This window comes from Lissotriton vulgaris, chromosome 4_1, assembly GCF_964263255.1.
Source record: "Lissotriton vulgaris chromosome 4_1, aLisVul1.2, whole genome shotgun sequence".
NCBI classification, from domain to species: Eukaryota; Metazoa; Chordata; class Amphibia; order Caudata; family Salamandridae; genus Lissotriton; species Lissotriton vulgaris.
This window is the reverse complement of record NC_141691.1, coordinates 1,164,974,653-1,164,995,313: the sequence shown is the minus strand read 5'-3', so window position 1 is coordinate 1,164,995,313 and position 20,661 is coordinate 1,164,974,653.

The window sequence follows — 20,661 nt, the reverse complement described above, 5'->3', positions numbered from 1 at the left end:
AACAAGCCTGTAATATTAAACATAAGAGGATAAAGAGGGAGGGGAAAAAGAGACAAGTTATCTCAGAGGGAAATATTCATATTTACAACATGTCATTTACAAAACTCTACTGTGCTGCTTTTTCAAACATTAAAAGGTGCAGCGGACGTAGTGCAAACTGTCACAAAAGGGCACGGGTGGCGATGTGCTCATTTTTTGTGGTTCGTTATATCTTGTCGCGCGGCTCACGTACAGTGAAAATACACTATTGGTGTGGGTGAAAAAGGGGAGAAGTACGCTTGTGATAGTCGGCGGGGTAACTAGAGGAACTAGAGATGCGTGATAACAGCGCAGAATTTAGTTTTGGATAGTACATGCGCGAAGTGACTGGTAGGGCTAGCAAGGCGTAATTTGGTGCAGCGTGGTTGTGGGTGAGGACTGATCCCGCTGTAGACTGAAGTGCGCTGTGATCGAATTCTTTACGACCGGTTGGTGCAGGGAAACCTTGTCAAGAGAAGGCCGGTTGTGACGGCAAACTGACCGGTGCACTTAATGAAGGTGCATTCACGGCGTTGGGGAACCAGGCGACGGGACGCAACAGTCCATCTAGAAGGGTTGAAGTGTGACAGTTAGCGTGAGAATCAGCCAATATAGCTGGTTGTCAGGATCCCTACTGCAACGTTCCATTGTAGCCTTATTCTTGCCTGTGCTGTTCCGCTGATTGTACCAATGTGTGTGTATTGTAGAATCTTAGTGTATTACTCTGTGCTGTGCCAATGCTTTTATTAGTACTTTACTCTGTGTGTTTACCAATGCTTATTTGAGTCTCTGACTCTTGCCAATGCTTGTTGCAAATTCGCTGGGTAGATGTCTTTGCGTGTTACCGCTTTACCAGTGCTTGTTAGCCCTTAGGCTTCTGGGGTTTCGTTTTGAATTTGCTGCCGAGGTCTTTTTCCCCTCTGCAGCTCCTGTACCTTCATCTGGGACTATAAAAGATGCCACGCCCAGGACGCTGTGCGGATTATTCTTTGCCAGTTCCCGATTCTGGAGGTCTCCTGTTTCCTGTCTTCGTTCCTGTGCGCTGGGGACTTCACCGCTGTTCCTGTCTCCCGATTCCTGTTGCATGGTAGTAGTCTACCACGAATATCATGTTAGACGGATCAATTGGCTGGGGAGTAGAACTAAAGATACTGAGGGAGATCTAGTGGTGGTCAATTTTAGAGACCCTCGGGCAGTTGATTACATCTTAAACTGGCCACCTGGGACTGGCGAAACCTGTGTTATCCCACGGGCCTTAACATATTTTTATCCCAGGTCAAAAGTTACTAACTCTAAACATTCAAACAGACCACAAGGTTATAGGCCGCCCTTTATTCCACCCTACATTAATAATCAACCTCAGTATGGCCATCAGCTGACTAGGGTGCCAGATCTACACTCCGCCTGGTCCATGGTCCCCCATAGACATATGCTGAACCAGGGTCCTAGTATGAACCATCTGATGCCCTTTACCCCGTTGGATACCTACAATCGGTTTTCCCAGCTGTCAGGACTGGAAGACTGCGATTGAAGGTGGGGGCAAGGGGGGGGGGGGGAATGATAATGAACCTCCAGGGGCTAAGGATTCTCGTCCTCCCTGGGGTAGCATCGGTAAAGAAGAAGATAGTCTATCTACTGACCACATGGTGACCACCATTGTAATAACAGAGGATTCTAGGCCAACTGGGCCCGTGATGAGCACGGCTGGTTGTTCTGCAACCCTCACTACACCAACCCAGGAGGGGGGGCGCCCTTCGACCAGGGTGGTTAATGAGAGGTTGCCCAAGGTGGGTTACACTTCTATGCCAAGTGGAAGGAGGGAAATAAACCTCCTTTCCTGGAACATTGCTGGGCTAAAGAGGAAGTTAGATATCCCGGAGTGGCACACACAAATTGAGCAGTTCGATGTCTGCCTGTTTCAGGAGACATGGAGTTTTGTGCCGCTACATAAATCGGGGTATACCACCCACTGCGTGCCCGCAGTAAGTAAGGGAAAGGGCAGACCTTCGGGCGGTCTCATAGTCTGGATAAAAATAGATTTGGACTGGGTGGTTACAAGACATAGTGTGGAGTGTAATGATATACTCCACCTTTCGGCAAAAGGAGGGGAGGATGTTGCCAGGCTAGACCTTTTTAATGTTTATGCAAGAGGGACACAGGGTGACTCTCCCTCTTTGACCCTAATATCCTTGGACTTGACCTTAGCCAATTGCCCCTGCTCAGCTAAAATTCTGGTGGGGGGTGATTTTAATTGTACATTTGAACCCCTTCTCGGAGACGACCCTTTAGGAATCGAAGAGGAGGATTCAAAATGGTCTATTCCATCTCTTTCCCTGCCCCCTGTTAGGAAGTGGTCGCCTAGAGCCATACAAATTAATGCACTGACAAGGGACCATAAATTAAGAGCCCTGAATGGTAGGACTATATCCGACCAGTCGGGGGCATGGACCTTTAATAGACTTTCGGGCCCGTCCAGAATCGATTAGATCCTAATGGATGTTGGATTCTGGCCGGACCTGATTGATATGGAGGTCGTCCCAAGCCAGGATAGTGACCACAATCCCCTGTGTTGCAAGTTTCACTGGGGTGTGCTGAATGACAGGCGAGGGGTGGTCACCCTAAAAACAACTAAAGAAGTTATCCCATTTAATAACAATCGTAGGCTGAAATGGGATAAGGCTAAGCTCAATGAGGGCGATATAGGAAGTATTAAAGCAATGGTTGAGGACTTGTCTTCTACCTTAGATATATGGGTTGGTGAAAATCGGACCGTCAATCCCCAATACCCCTCCCTTGACTCTGCCTATAAAACCACAATAGATCAAGTTGGCCAATTTTTTATCTCTAAGAGGAAAGGTAATAGGGCTCCTGCTATACCCTCTACTCTTAGCAAAGTATGGTATAACGACCTTTGTAAAAGCAAAAGGAAAAAATTGACAGAAGCTCTGCTTTCAGGGGACCCTCCACTGGTTAGAGCGGCCAGGAAGGATTACCTGAAAGCATTATCATTGGCCAAACGGGAGTGGGAGGAACAGCATTGGCTGGATCTTTCCAATGCAGTGAGTGGCAGGAACCCAAACCTCTTTTGGGAACTGGTCAATAGAACAAGGCAGAGAAGATCGCAACCATTGGCTGATCATATAACTTGCCAGCAATGGTTTACACATTTTTCATCTCTTTATGGAGACTCGGAAGAAATAACTAGTCCAGGGGTGAATAGTCAGGGTGAAGGGGACCCTGGGGATAAAAACGACCTTTTGTTCTCAACGGGTGAAGTAGTTTTGGCGATTAGACACCTAACCCCAAAAAAAGCCGCTGGGCAGGATGGGATCCCTGGGGATCTATTGTTGGCGGATCCGGAGGCCTGGGCTAAACTAATCGCGATTATAATGAATCTGATCACGAGGGGACACCAGGTTCCAGACTCCTGGAAAGGGGCTGAGGTAGTCACTGTATACAAGAAGGGGGCTAGAGATGACCCTGCAAACTACAGACCCATTAGTCTGATAGACATAATTCAGAAAGTGGTCGGCAGGGTCATCATTTCAAGAGTAGGCGACTGGATAGAGGAGGCTAGTATCCTCTCCCATTTACAAGCGGGGTTCAGAAGGAGGGTAGGTACGATGGATCAGGTCTTTCGACTATTCGCCATATATTGGAAGGCGGTTACTATTATGAAGGGTAGTTTGTATATGGCGTTCATTGATCTTAAAACCGCATTCGACCTGGTCCCTCGCACAAAACTATGGGGAATTCTAAGAGAGATGGGTATTCCCAGTGGTCTTCTGAGCCTAATCGTTAAGCTACACGAGGGGAACTATGCAAGGGTGAGATGGGGATCCCAGGGTCAACTTACAGATAGGATCCCTGTGCGTAGAGGAGTGCGTCAGGGATGCGTCATGGCTCCGACCCTCTTCTCCCTATTCGTAAACGGAGTGGTGGATCATCTAATGGGGGAGGAGTCGGATGCCCCATCCCTGGCGGGGGAGAGAATCCCCACACTTCTCTTCGCTGACGACACCCTATTAATTTCTAAATCCCCGGTGGGCTTGCAAAAACTCTTGAATCGGTTTAGCTCCTTCTGTACCAACAGAGGCTTAACCATCAACACATCGAAAACCAAACTGATGGCCTTTGCACCCTCGAAAAGATTTAAAAATAATTTTGTGCTTAACAACGCCCCCCTTGAACTGGTCGAGTCTTTTGACTATCTTGGTGTCCGCATTAACAGCCACATGACCTGGAAGGATCATTTGTCTAAAATGCTATTAAACCATCAAAGAGTATCCGGGGTGACGCTGAAGGAGATCCGTGAGTCAACCAGCAAACCGGTCTCCCCAGCTATGACCATCTATGAGGGCCAGATCCTACCCGCAGCACTTTACGGCTCTGAGCTGTGGGGGTTTGAAGGGATTTCTGACTTGATGAGAGCGGAAAACAACTTTTTTAGGAAAGTGGTAGCTCTTCCCACTTCCACCCCAATGATCCCTTTAAGATTAGATCTGGGTAGAAAATCAGTTAAGGACCTGGTGAGGCTTCGCCCGTTGTTATTCTGGTCCCGATTACGAAGAACTGAAGAGCTGGCAAAGTATGCAGAAGGGCTAGATGAACTACTATTACTGGACACCTGTAAAAAAATAGCATGGCTAAATAACCTGAAGGAATTGGTTTTCACGTTGGGTCTCAGAGAGGCATGGGAGTTGCAGTCACCACCACCGAAAGATGTCATAAAAAAACTATACTGGGACTGGGTACAGAATAACGTTATGAGGTCTAGGAAATTGGGCTCACTCACTGACCAATTTTTGTCTATTAAGTGTATGCGTACAATGGAACCCTTTCTAGATTTAATAACCAAACCATTGGATCGAGCGCTGTACCTAAAATTACGATATGGGACGCTCCCGGTGTATGAGTTTACGGGTAGATGGAAGAATACAGATGCTTGCTCGCGTGGTTGCCCGGGTTGTGCGGCCCCTAAGGAATCGGTGGCTCACTTGTTCTTCGCCTGCCCAGCTTACAAAGGGGCTAGGAAATTCTGGTTGAAACCCGTCTGTAGGGAACTAGGGCTGAGGTGCCATAGCCAGGCATTATGTGTCCTTTCTACAGACTCTTCATCTGCCAGTATGATCTGTGGGGTGGCCAAGTTTTTAGGAAGTGCGTGGATGACACGTTGCCGTTTGCTGAAACTTCAAACTGGAAGTCCCACTAGCTAAGGGCGATTTTAATGCCAGTAAACTGTTGAATGATGTGTCATTGCTTCTACTGTATTTTATAATCTTTTACAGAAGTGAAATGTTTTATGTATTTGTATTCTTTTATGGTGAAAAATTGCCGAATAAAGATATTTCAACTACCACGAATATCCGCTTGCTGAAGACGCAGGTAGGATTAATCCTTTTCTGTTCTTCGTACCGAGTCAAGAGTTGCCGGCTGGTGATTTCTTCAAGGGCGCTCATCAGGCTACACGCGAGGGGCGTTTCCATAACAACGTTAAATACTTTGCTTGCCGAACGATGTCTTTTAACCCCTGCTGCTTAATTCAGACTTTGCCTGATTGTCTTTCACTTCCGTTTCATTTTTGATGCCTAAAACAGTATTTTAAAGGCCAAAGACCTTGGTTCTCATTCAGACTTCTTTTGGAATTCATTAGTCAGTGCTGTGAAATTAACAGAGCGGCTACAATATTACATAGAATCCTAAGTCAAGCTAAATTCAAACTTTATATTTGCTATGCTGTAAGAATAACAGTGGTTAGCCTTTCAAGGACATTTCTTGTGAGCTGAATAACAATGTTGATTGCATGTTTAAACCTTTGACCTCTCAGTGAGACTAGAGCTATAGCTCATGTTATTATTTTGTATCTGTGCCATCTTGCTTATCTGATTATAAATACTTCATATTGGAATGTCACATTCTTTTGCCTATTTAGTAAGATGATATTAGTTCCAAGTTATTTCTATTATTGAAACTTACTATATCTGGTCAAAACGAACTTTTATTCCTAGGTTCAGGAACATGATCCATTTTAGTTTCTAAATAAGGAAGCAGAGAGGTTCTAGCGTTCCAGTGTTTTCTTCTCGTTCCAGATCTCCCTCCCCGCAGTACCCTCCCTTACCTCCCCTCGTCTAGCCACTTCGATCCTCTGCGGAACTTACTAAGTGCAGAGTCGGAGCTGCTGGAAGGTGGGCTTTTGGGTACTGCTCCTGAGGAACTCGAGAGACTTAAAAAACTAGGTCCCTGACAGAATAATCCGCCCACGAATTTAGTTCCTCCCGAGCAGTATCCAAATGAACGCCACCATGAATGATCTGTGTGCTATGATAGGGCACTTACAGACGGAATTACAAGCTAGTAGAAATGAAACAGCAGCCTTAGCCAATAAGGTAACTCACTTACAGTCACGTTTAGACTAAGCACCGTCATTGGGTCAACTTCAAGCAAATGTATCTAGTTCGTCACCTTCTGTGTCTGTTACTGTTCCTACTACTGTTCCATTGGCCCAGCCTGAGAGGTTCGCTGGGGAACCAAACAAATTTCAGACCTTTTTAACCCAGGTTCAGTTACATTTTATGGTAAAGCCAGCTTCATTTCCAAATGCTCAATCACGAATCGCCTTTTTGATTTCCTTTTTGAGTGGTGACGCAGCTATGTGGGCGGTTCCTTTGGTGCAAGCGGATGATCCTCTGTTGTACAATTGGGTGCAGTTTAAACGTGAATTTGAAAGAATATTTGATAGACGTACTATAACTGGATCAGCTGATAGAGAACTGTTAGAATTAAGACAGGGAAACAAGGAGCTAGTACACTATCTTACTCAATTCAACCGCCTTGTAGCCGAAACTGATTGGCCAGAGGCTAAGAGGGCAGCTCTTTATTATCAAGGGCTAAAAGATGAGTTGAAAGACCTTATAGCACCAATTGATCCTCAACCTCGAACTTGTGCTGATCTTATAGCACTTAGTCTTCATTTGGACCATCGAGTATCTGACCGCAAAGGTGATAAAAGAAGAACAGACGTCCGAATCTTTTCTAGAGCAAAGGACAGATCACATCCAAATACTCAGGAAACTACTGAGCCCATGGAAATCGGAAGTCTGAGGAAACCCTTAACTTCAGAAGAAAAAGAGACTCGGCGAAAAAATGGTCTGTACCTCTACTGTGGAAAAAAGGGGCACTTCGTTAGAGAATGTTCGCTTAAACCTAAGAACTCTTGGTCTCGAGACAAAAAGGAAATTAAGTCGGAAAACTAGAGAACTCGAATTTGGATCAGGAGACTTTTTCGAGTTGGCTACCTCCTCCTGAACAGTCAATTGCAAACACCTTACAGTTAACAGTGCCTCATTTGACTTTGAATGTTTATTTTAGCTTACCCAACCTGAAACAAATTATGGTAGCAGTAATGATTTGTAGTGTAGTTCCTAGTTTCCCACTAGGCCCTGCGCATTGGAATAACATAAACAGTAGTATCGACGTGGAACTGCGGATATTCCAGGCCTCCACTGACTATGCTAAACTTAATTGGGTTGTGTTACCAACTAGCTCAGAGGTCACTGGAAACTTTCTTCTCTGCATAGGAAGTGATCAGCTTCCTTGGCACAGACAAGAAGGGATTCAGTTTTCCAACAACCGTGCAACATGACAACTTTGCTCCTCAGATCAAGAGTCAATCTCTAGGGTCGTGTGAAACAATAGACACAGATTTCACTCAGTCAGTCTAGTGCAGTTTACTTTCACAGATGTAGAGAATAGAGAGACGGGCGTGTATCAATAAAGGTTAACATTTATTGAACAGTCTTTCTTCTCGTACAAGAGAAATGTATTGCCACAATTGCAATAACTGTTATTATGAAAAGTACGTACAGTAAGATAAGTATTGCGACATAGAACTGTAAAAGCATTGATATGGTTTCTTAGCCATACAATGGTTTAAAAGTAATAAAACATATATACAGTCATATATACATTAGGCTAACATACTCAACTGGTGCTTCTAACTAAGCCTACCCCAGTGTGCCTGACCTAAGCCTAACACGTGAAAGGGGGAGTAAGTAAGTAGCTTTAAGTTAAGTTGGTTTTGCCAAGGTTTGTTTCAAGAATTCTCATCTAAGGGTTTAGTCAACACCATACCTCTGAATAGAATGATGGAGGATTGGTATCTCCTTCAGGGGTCTCTCTCGATATCCCAGTCACCTGCGAGGGTAAACCGGAAGCGCCGGGACTGGATTTCTCTGCACGAGAAATGCAGCGGCTTCTCTCAGCGCGTCGAGGAAGGAGGGGTGACAGCGTCCGCGGGCAGCTGGGCTGGATGTCTTCGCAGAGGACGGCTGCACGGCTCCTCAAGCGTACTGCACCATAGGTCGCGCTGTAGCGGCGATAATGGTAATCAGCAGCTTCACCACCACAGGATAGCAGGCTGCAGCGACAGACAACGAACTCGCAGTTCGTATCTCTCACAGCTCACATTGCTTAAGGCAACGTTGGTAATATTTATACCTGACAGGTGCCGGGTTTGACGCAAGTTTGCTGGACATAAGACGTCAATTAAAGATGTCACTAGGAAGTGACAGTTATCAGTTGCTCATTAGAGTTCCATTACTAATCAAAATATAGCAAGCGGGGATTTCCACGTTTGCTAAGTTTTTATCTTGTTGAAGAACTCTGAGTGTTATCTAGGAATATCAGATAGTGACTGCTGCTCTGTCATTGCACTAATTGGTCGCAAAGGAAGTAGCAGAGAGTCATGCTGGAATGTGGCTCTGTTCGTGTGAGGCCAGAGATGACTTTTCAGAAAATCGCACTTGAACGGTTATGCCAATATAGGGAATAAATGGATTTATAGCCGAATAGGGGCATAAGGTCACAGTATCGATCAGGAACCTAGATAAGCACGCAACACCCACTCCACGTTTTCATGTCCATCAAAATTACTAAAACTAAGCAATTAGATGCATGTGTAACATTGCCCACCCCAAAATACATAAATGCATTCGAAATAGGCGTACTTGTAATACATGGAATTTAGGTACTGTACCTTTTTCTTTTTAAAGCATAGTAATCATTCAAAAAGTTATTGCATATGAAATCAATGAACGATTATGCAAAAGGAATTACACATGAAGTATCTCTGACAGAAGAAATGCGAGATAAATCATCACATAAAAATGCATTGTAATAACATGTGTGCTAGAGGCTGGTGTTATGTTGTTATGTCTCTAGATGTGCTTAGAAATAGAAGTGTGAAGCTTCCGTTCTCTAAGAATAGTTTTTACGTTAAGCAAAGAATTGTTCGTGCCAAAAAGAGAGGGTCAATATTTTAAAAAAATTGTCCAATTCAAAGAAAATAGATTTTCCAAAGCTCCTGGCAGTTTTTGTTGAACAAAACTGAAGGCCGAATTCAGAGTTCATGGGAACGCTGTGCGTCGGAAAGCTTCTCAAAAGTTTATTGTTTCTCTATGGGTGAGAACATCGTATCAGACAGGCTCGCAAAGAATTGGTCTACAAAATCAGGTGATAGTTCAACCAAATTAGATAGCGCTGTAACTTGGCAGGTGTGAGAATGATTGCTGTCATCGAAGGCAGGACCAGCAATGCTCACAGAACGTTGTACCTGGATGATGTTGCTTTTGTCACTCGCTCCACTGTTACCACTTGGCTGTAGTACAGGAGTCTCCACGAATGCCGTCATCAGGATTGGTAGCCGCTGGGGACAACACAATGCGTGAGCCGTTATTGGACTGAGCAAAGTATCGACGTCCATTGGTACTGCTGATGGAAGTGAAAGACAGATGTCCAACACGCATTCATCGCCGTAAAGCATACACCGTAGCACAGGTAAAATGCAATTTTGCCATATCGGTCTGAATGAAAGGAACCAGGTCATGTTTAGATCTCTCAGCCTGGCCAATCCGAGGACGTTAGTTATCCTGTCCCTGTAGCGCATTGCTAGGATTGTCTCTTCCATTCCCATGGGAGCTATGTCTGAGCCGAGGCTTGCCATAACGTAGCAGGATGGTCAAAAATAGAATCCCTGCAACGAGTCCCAAAAATAGTGGTATGCCGCCAAAGATGGAGTGCACAAAATTAGGAAAGATTCCCAAAATTGCCTGGAAGGGTGTTAGCAGTCCCGTAAAGACTGTCTTAAATATGCCTGGGATGCTTGTTGCACTAGACATGTTAAGGAGTTGGCTGAACATTTCTACGAAATGCACGGGGCAATTTGTTGATAAAAGGTCATGGACTTCAGTAGCCGTCCTTGCGACTAGAAGATCATACGTCTCTTTAGATGACGTTATAGGCACGGTTGTCTGTAAAAGAACAGATTTCATTTTGCTTAATGTATCAATTCGTATAGAATAGAGATTCAGACGAGGCCAGAGAAGGCACTATGTCTGGAGGCCCGCTCGGAAACAATGCTTGCATACAACATTTGACCATGGACGTTACTTGTACTAGATAACTTTTCCCTGGCGCGAGGCCACAGCACCTGTGATCCGTTCTAAGAATGTAACTCCCGTTTGCGAGTTGCATAAAGAAGGGCTCTATCTGATTTGCAGGTGTGACTAGCTGGTGGCATGAAAGGTTGTTTGAATTGCCATCACATGCTCCGTGTAAATTAATACCCTGACACAAAAGTATACCGCTTAGTGAGCGTTTACAGTTGTCACCACTAAGAAATACATTTTTGTCGCTGTCACTATAGCAAGAATGAGTGTATGGTAATTTCCATTCGGATTTTACATATCCCTTACCCAATTGTTCATATTGGCCAGCAGGTATGTACTCAAGGCACTTTTTAAATCGGAAAGTTGTAATCGGAATTGTGATAATTCCGTGTATTATCCATTCAATGACAGGACTCTCTGACATTGTCAATGGTAATCTCTCGAGTTTCTCGATGCTCAGGATTGTATAGTCTGCTCCTTTCTGTGCCAAACTGATCTGTTTATCAGTAAGGTTAAAACTGGAAAATAATGACGTTGTGTTGATTAAACGCCAAGGCACATAGCCTGAACGAAGATTTTGCAGCGTCCAGCCTAATTCTATAATAGAGCGTAATTGAGACTGGCCATGTTGTAACATTAGCAAATCTCTGTCTATCACATCAAAGGCAGAGGATACAATATTGTCCAAAGAATATATTCTGGAAGACAGAGTCATTAACCCATTGTCTACCACAGAAAGTGATTTCTCCAAATTAATACGATCAATTTCTCGTATTTTTTCAGCAGTTTCAATTTGCTTTACTTTCCAAGCCTCGTTGTAAGCAGCATAGATACTGGTCGCTATGAAACGCTTTTGACGCTGTTTGCGTGGTCCAAGAATGAAATCGCGCAAATCAGCACCATCTTTTAGTAAAGACAAGTGTTGTTTAATTGCAGCCAGTGTGGACGAAGTTAGCCATTCTAGGCAGAGTTTCCCTACACTGTATGTTGTTATAATCCCTGGATGTTGTCTCTGGGAGTATCTAGGGTCTAATCTGGTCATTTTTAACCCCTGTGTTTTATTCAGGAACCTATCTTGACAGCTATTTGTGTCTGTAGGCCAGATTAACCATTTTTTCCAATCAGGATGTGTTCTGTTGAAATGTAAAATTTGTGACACGTCTAACTCAATATCTGCTGTTGCATTTTCTGGTATTGGCTTTGGAATAGACGGTGTTTTAAGGTCTTTGATCTTAGCTAGGCCAAGACAGGATGTTTGGTGTACAGTGTCATTTAAAAATAACATTTGTTCTGGTATCATGCAGGTTCTAAATAGTGCTTCTATGCCTTGCACCTGCCAATCTTTTGTACCCCAAATTGTTTTCGTTTCAATATTATTTTTCCAATAATCAAAACCAAATGTCATCATTTTGTCATAAAATGCTTCTGAATATATCAATTTAGAATTTGTCAGCATTGTTTTCATTCCTGTTTTATCTAACAGTTTGTAATAAAACGTTTCTGCATCACTGGTGTTAAACCCTGAGAAGTATTTGAATTTCTCAAAAAATGCTTTAGAACTGCTTTTAGGTGGTGTAGCACAATGTTCCCATTGATTATACATAAAAACATTTCTAGGCTGTGCAGATTTATGCAAGTAATGATCCCCATAGTGGGTGTAACAGAATAACTGCTCATAACTAGATGAACCTTGTAAATAATCATGATCTGTGAATCTAGCTGACATTACTAAATCAGACATCATGTCATTAATACTGTTAAAGTCCCAATCATCAGAGAATGTACTCGGTGTTACAAAGTCACTTAAGGAAACCTTTAGTTGATGAGGATACTTCAGGATTTCGACCGGACCATAGATCTCATAGTCTGTTTTCTCCCATACTACCCCACCAGGTATTGGAATTGCTGTGACATTTACTGTTGACAGTTCTCTTTTCTTCACGTGGGATGATCTGTGTGGTTTCAGGACTAGGTTGATGTTCTGACTTGCTGTGTCCATTGTAATATATTTTCCTTCAATGAATTTTCCCAAACACAGTACCATGATGAGCCAAAGCAGGAGGAAAAATACACCTAGACCGAACCAGAACTCTAGCCAAGGGGAAATTAGGTAGATTTCCTTCAGTTGATGAAAGAGTTCCGTTGCTTTTTCTTTAAAAGTCTTTTTTGTTTCTGGCATCACTTCGGGGTCGTTTAAATCTTCAGAGAAGTTGTCGAAGTTGATGAAATAACCAGAGGCAGTTCTGTCAATTGATGGGATTGTTTTTTCAATCTGTCTCTCGGTAGCACTTTCTGATGCCACATTAGTGTAGACTGGTGTTGTTTCTCGACGAACTGTTTCAATCTGTGTTTCAAGAGGCACGAGTTCCATGGCATTATTGCATAGTCCTTCATTGTGCACTGCAGGCTGATCGAATGTGATTAGTCTTTCAGTTTGAACCTCTTGGATTGTTGCAAGTTTGGGTATTCTGTTGTTTCTTGGGAGTCCACTGGGCCTACTGTTGATTATAGGCCACATGCTTGTGGTTTTACCAGATCGATGGACACGACTCTGTTCTCCTTTTTACCAGCAAGGGGCGGTAGCACAACTGATCTTGTTCCGGTGACTGCCAAGACAGGTACTGCTTTTCTGTAAGAAGGCCCAAATTCCTTCTTAACCGCGATCTTTTCTCTGACTAGATCCCCAATCTTTGGAATCCAGACAGGCCTTGCTGGGGCTGTTGCGGGTGGTGCCTCGTCAGTGGTACTTGGCTGTTGCTTTAACTTTATGTTACTTAATGATTTTCTTGTTTCATTCAGTTCCTGTAAAACAGCCAAACGGTCTTTTACATCAAAGTGCGTTTTTTCTTCTTGTACCACTGACATCTGACTATCGAGGTCCTGAACGTTCATTCTAATTCCGAACAATAGTTCGTATGGGCTGAAACCTTTTAGAGAATTTCTTGGCATGTTGTTAAGACTAGTCTGGACACTTATTAAATGTTTGACCCACCCAGCGCCTGAACCTAATACCTTCGCTGTAATAGATTGCTTTATGTCCCGGTTTTTTCTTTCTACCACACTTGTGCGACGGACAAGAATACCGCAACCCAATTCCCATGCTGGCCATGGCCTCCTTATAGGCTCGAGAGCTGAAAGCAGGACCCTGGTCAGAATGGAACGTGGTAATTGCGTATGTGCCGATAAAGACTCGCGAATCTTTTATAACCGTTCTAGCGTCAGCCGAGCGCTGGGGGCCTCATTTTTTTAAGTGCTTTTCGTCTTAACTATTAATAGGACGCAGGGTGGGGTGTAGGCAGCGTTACGCTCTTTCTGATTGGTAGCCGGTAGCAAGGTTCCTTACTGCGATCCCTATTACAGTTTTCACAGTTGTTTGCATATATTTGGTGTTCTACACTCATTCCCGGCCACCAGAATACTGATTGTAATTCAGTCAGTGATTCCTTGATCTCTCTGTGCCGTAGACCCAAACCCATGTGTGCGTCTGCTATTAAAAATATTCTCCTGTTCATGTTTGGAATTACTCTATCCCCCACTCCAGGGATTCGAGCAAAAGGAACGGAGTTTGCATCGATTATGTATGCATAATTGAGTGGATAGTTTACAGGTAGTGCTGCACAGTCGCCTTTTACGGTCGTTTTTACTGCCAGCATGGTTTCCCCGTCTATGTACTTATCTGTACGCTTTTTTGTGGCTACGGAAGCCGGGTTAGTTGCTTCCGCTGTGGCTGTATTAGCCAATGAATTCCCTGCAACGTGAACGCCATCACGTTGAAGACTCTGTGCGTGAATCACGTGAGTCTTTTGTAGTTCTTTACTTAAAAGAGCTACCTCGTTCCAGAGCTTTTTATGCTTTATTGTGGCACCTGTGTCATCTTTGTAATCGTTTTCGATCCAATTCTGCAGTTTATTATTGTAAGAGTTGACGCAAAAATGAGAATCGCACACGATAAGTGTGGGGAATTCGCGTTCTGCATTTTCGAGCGCCATCTTTAAAGATCTGATTTCAGTTCTTTGAACCGAACAGTACTTTACTGATTCGGTTTTTGTTATTTTTGGTCTGAATTTACCGCACAGCCAACGACCTTAAATGATCGCACATGCTGCATCGTAGGATTTTCTCTCTACGTTGAAATGCTGTACAAAGCTATCTGTATAGATTATACAGGCGTATTGTGGGAGAGGCAGGATTTCGATTGGCAGAGGATATTCTTCTTCATATTCTAAATCATTCAGTTCTTTGTATTGCGGGGCGAAATAGTATTTCACGTCTTCCGCTCCTAGAGAATCTATACACTGTATCCATTTCGGATCCAGTGACACTGTAGGCAGGTTTACTGGGCTGAATAGTGCCTCGAAGGCGGATTCCGCTGTAAGGATATTAATCCGTTTGCCGTGTGCTAGTTCTCGTTCATTTGCTAATGCGATTTGCACTGCGTTCACAGTTCTTTCTGTGTGACTGAATGTTTTTTCTGCTTGTGTGTACAAGTGAGATTTAATTGAAATTGGTACCTTTTCTCCCTCATTAGAGGTCAGGTACGTGAATCCGCATCTTCCTGGGATTACTCGGATTACAAGATCGATCGTGTTGTCACGTGTATCTAATTTTGTTTTTGCTAACATGTCTGTTTGCAGTGATCTCAAAATTTCTGTGTGTTTTTGAGTCCAATTGATTTGTTTTAAATCAGGTTTTATTAGTTCGTAGAGAGGTTTAACCCTCTCTGCGTAATTGAGGATGTAAGTTCTTCCGAAATTCAGAAAACCTAGTATGGATTGTAAATTCTTCAGCGTTTTTGGAGCTTGGAGTACAGCGCACTTCTCTAAGAAGTTGTCCGCTAGGCTTTTCCCTTCACTTGATAATTCGTACCCTAAAAACAGTACTGTCAGATGGGCAATTCGGGACTTTTTAAAGTTGAATTTGTAACCCTCTGCTGCGAACCCAAGTATAATGGTGTTCACTCTTTTCAAGTGAGTATCCAAGTCGTCATCTGTGAGATAAATATCATCTACGTAAGACAATGCTTCATCATCATAGATTTGTAGTAACTCTGTTACCCTAGCTGAGAATAGTCCTGGGCTGTTCTTGAACCCCTGTGGGAGTCGACAGAATTTTTTCTGTGACCCAAATGCGGAGAAAGCGGTCAAGTATCTGCTTTCTGGTGCAATGTTTTGACAAAAGAAACCATTAGAAATGTCTAATGTCGTTTTGTATTTTTTCCTAACTATGTTATTCATTAGGGCTGCACTATGCGAGTTTTGTACTGCAAAGGTTTTGCAACATGTATTAAGATGTCTGTAGTCCAAAACTAGACGATATGAATTGTCTGGCTTGGAGACAGGAAACAAAGGATTGTTCATTTGAGAGGTGCATGTTTCAATCACCCCCTGGTACTCAAGTTGATCTAAGATCTCCCTGACTTATTTTTTAGCTTCTTGCTTTATGGGATACTCCCGTTGGGCAGTTGGTTCACTTTTTAGTTGGATTTTGTGAGGCGGTGAATCCTCATCCCATCCTACATGATTTTTATACAATGCAGGTGCCTGGGCTACTGCCCATTTCCTTGCATATGTGTATTTTTTGTGAATCGGTATGTGATTCGAGAAGGCAGGCATAATCACTTCTTCGCCACGAGGGCACTCCCTGACAAACTCCGGGGGCCAATCTTTTTCAGCTAACAGAATATCATAGCCTTTTGAGAGCTTATCCCAAAATAGACCCTTAATTTTCCTAGTCTTATCACCCTCTATACGCAAGGTTATTTCGTATATTTTATGGGGCTCGCTAAGTCTGGCGTCGGCAGTTTCAACCTGAATGTTTTCATTCGTGTCCACTGTCTCCAGATGACTCATCAAGATCTTGCGCGCTATACTGATTTCTGCTGCACTGTCCAACATTGTCAATGCCCACTCCCCGTTTTTCAACTGTGTCCTCAGTATTCTCGGCATGGTTGATTACTCTAATACTGGCTACCTTCTTTTTCTGAAATTGAGATTTCTTATTTTGAGCAGGTTCCTTGTCTTTGGACTTGGTGTGCTCTCCTGGGTCTGACCGTCCTCTTCTTTCCGAATTCTGTGGAAAAGATCGAGAGGGACGTGTATCAATACTTTGATATCTATCAGGTTTTTTTAGATTATCCCTATTTCTAAGGCTATATCTTTTCTCAGAGGGCTCCCTCTGGGGAGACTGGCGTTCTCGAGTCGGAGTTCTTTCCCTCCGTCGAGGAGACCTTCCTCTCGACTGGAAAACTTTTTCCTTGGGAGTGGATTGTTTATTTCCATCCCAGCTCTTTTTAGGAGTGTTTGAATTATTTTTAATAAATAATTTTTCAGGATTTTCGAGCAGTTGGGGCTTAACTGGTTTTCCACCCAAGCTGTCTCTACCTAATTCTTCATAGCATTTCTCTATGATTTTTGCTCGCTCAACAGGATCTTTTATATCTGTTTCCCTCAACTTCTGGCGAATCGCCACAGATGCTGCTTCTCCCTTTATGTTGGCTAATAATATAGCCGTGACCTGCTTGAAGTCTTTCAGTAATTTCATACCTAGATTTAAAGCGGGCTCTGGACCGAATTCATTTTGAATCTGTTTTAGCACTTCTGGTATTACCGCCATAGACGGAACACCGTGTGTTTTTGTGTAAATGGAAGCAAAGACTGTACCCCAAGTGTCACAGTCCTCCACGTGTGGTGCGATTCCCATAGGAAGGCAGATGGTCAAGATTCTGTGTTTCTCTATAGGGGTAGTATCAGGAAATACTGCCTCTATTTGAGTGATTTTCTGGGCTAACCAGAAAGGAATTTGTTCCCGTTTTACGGGTGTTTTACCAAGACATGACTGTATGTTCTGTGGTGTAATTTTATTTGTGTTCCCCTGATGAGGGGTCAGCTGTGGTGTATTAACAGCTGGCTGGACTGTTGCAGTCCGCATTACATATTGGACTAATTGCCTATGTATTTTTATTAATGTGTTTAGCTGTACTAACAGCTCTTCTCTAGACATTTTTGCAATGTCAGGATGTGGTGTGTAGCTGGCTAGAACCGGCCACGTGGCTCCTGGTCTACCTAGTGGACCGAGCCTAGTTATGTGATCATTGTGTTTTAGGGCGCCATTAAACCAGAGCAGGTGCTCTTGAAATTTAAGTGGGATTTCAATCTCCTCGAAAGGAGCGTACTCTCCCGGAGGTTCCTCTATTTTGTAATAGTGAAACTCTTGTGTTATAGCGTTCACCGCTGGAAAGTTTATCCATGAATAGAATACCTCTGTCTGCCGATACTCGTGAGCCTCTATCACGAAAATCACTGTACCACCTATAGGTGTCAGTCCGTTTTCTATAAGTTTCAAAGTTATAGATCTTCTTAACTGGACCGGGATGATAATAGCATCCGGGTCTGTTTCTAGGAGACTTGTGTCTTCCTCTATTAGAATGGAAGCCAGCCTAGCTGCTTCCCTTTCTTCTTCATTGTCTGGCATTTTAAAAATGCAGGTTTTGCAGAGTAGGTCTCCAAGGAGACAAAGATTAGATGCACAATATTTTGGAACACTGTATCCTTCAACGTTGAATAAACCAGAGCTTTACATAGGAATCTCTTCCTACTAAGGTCGGGCGGATTTTAACCTTTCACCCACTCCAGACGTCTATTGGAGTATTTACGGGAGAAAGGGTGTGAAATATGCACGACTGAGTTACTCTACAAGTCTTGCGTTAGTTTATCGCCTTACCAAACGTTAGGGCGCCATGTAGTGTAGTTCCTAGTTTCCCACTAGGCCCTGCGCATTGGAATAACATAAACAGTAGTATCGACGTGGAACTGCGGATATTCCAGGCCTCCACTGACTATGCTAAACTTAATTGGGTTGTGTTACCAACTAGCTCAGAGGTCACTGGAAACTTTCTTCTCTGCATAGGAAGTGATCAGCTTCCTTGGCACAGACAAGAAGGGATTCAGTTTTCCAACAACCTGCAACATGACAACTTTGCTCCTCAGATCAAGAGTCAATCTCTAGGGTCGTGTGAAACAATAGACACAGATTTCACTCAGTCAGTCTAGTGCAGTTTACTTTCACAGATGTAGAGAATAGAGAGACGGGCGTGTATCAATAAAGGTTAACATTTATTGAACAGTCTTTCTTCTCGTACAAGAGAAATGTATTGCCACAATTGCAATAACTGTTATTATGAAAAGTACGTACAGTAAGATAAGTATTGCGACATAGAACTGTAAAAGCATTGATATGGTTTCTTAGCCATACAATGGTTTAAAAGTAATAAAACATATATACAGTCATATATACATTAGGCTAACATACTCAACTGGTGCTTCTAACTAAGCCTACCCCAGTGTGCCTGACCTAAGCCTAACACGTGAAAGGGGGAGTAAGTAAGTAGCTTTAAGTTAAGTTGGTTTTGCCAAGGTTTGTTTCAAGAATTCTCATCTAAGGGTTTAGTCAACACCATACCTCTGAATAGAATGATGGAGGATTGGTATCTCCTTCAGGGGTCTCTCTCGATATCCCAGTCACCTGCGAGGGTAAACCGGAAGCGCCGGGACTGGATTTCTCTGCACGAGAAATGCAGCGGCTTCTCTCAGCGCGTCGAGGAAGGAGGGGTGACAGCGTCCGCGGGCAGCTGGGCTGGATGTCTTCGCAGAGGACGGCTGCACGGCTCCTCAAGCGTACTGCACCATAGGTCGCGCTTTAGCGGCGATAATGGTAATCAGCAGCTTCACCACCACAGGATAGCAGGCTGCAGCGACAGACAACGAACTCGCAGTTCGTATCTCTCACAGCTCACATTGCTTAAGGCAACGTTGGTAATATTTATACCTGACAGGTGCCGGGTTTGACGCAAGTTTGCTGGACATAAGACGTCAATTAAAGATGTCACTAGGAAGTGACAGTTATCAGTTGCTCATTAGAGTTCCATTACTAATCAAAACATAGCAAGCGGGGATTTCCAGGTTTGCTAAGTTTTTATCTTGTTGAAGAACTCTGAGTGTTATCTAGGAATATCAGATAGTGACTGCTGCTCTGTCATTGCACTAATTGGTCGCAAAGGAAGTAGCAGAGAGTCATGCTGGAATGTGGCTCTGTTCGTGTGAGGCCAGAGATGACTTTTCAGAAAATCGCACTTGAACGGTTATGCCAATATAGGGAATAAATGGATTTATAGCCGAATAGGGGCATAAGGTCCCAGTATCGATCAGGAACCTAGATAAGCACGCAACAGATTGACTCTGGTGCCACCGGAAATTTTATTGATTCCAAGTTTATTGCAAAAACAAGCATATCTATAGTTACAAAAGAAAAACCCGAAATCGTCTTCGCAGTTGATGGAACTCAGCTAACTTCTGGAATGATCACTCACTGTACCACTCCCATTACTATGGTTTGCAATGTAGGCTCCAGAAGGCACCAAGAGACCATATCTTTCGATGTAATTGATGCACCCCAATTCGGAGTTATCTTGGGCATCCCCTGGCTGACTCTGCATAATCCAATTATCAACTGGGTAGAACGTTCTGTCGACTTCACTTCCTCGTGGTGTAAACAAGAATGTTGTGGCGGTCATGAAAAAGACTTAAAGGACTCTCCAAGTTCCCTCCTGCATTCTGCCTCTGCCCTTTATGTCTCCACAGCTGCTGAACAAGACATAGACTTACCACCCATATATGATGAGTACACAGATGTTTTCTGTGAGCAAAAGGCCGAAACTCTACCACCACACAGAGACTATGACTGTGCCATTGATCTAGTACCTGGAGCCAAAATACCCTGTAGTAGAATTTACGCCTTGACCGAACTGGAGAACACTCATCTTCGTGAGTACCTAGATACATTTTTGAAAAATGGGTTCATTCGGCCCTCCAAGTCCGCGGCAGCCTCTCCGCTTTTTTTGTGCCTAAAAGCAATGGAGAATTGCGCACCTGTATTGATTACAGAGCTCTCAATAACATCACTATCAAGAACCGATATCCTTTACCCTTGATCCCGGTACTTCTTGATCAAGTGCGCTCAGCCACAATTTTTACGAAGCTCGACTTGCGAGGCGCCTACCATTTGGTACGTATTAGACCAGGCGATGAGTGGAAGACTGCTTTCCGCACTCGCTTTGGCTTGTTTGAGTATTGTGTAATGCCTTTTGGCTTATGCAATGCTCCGGCTGCCTTTCAATTTTTCATCAATGATGTCCTACGAGACT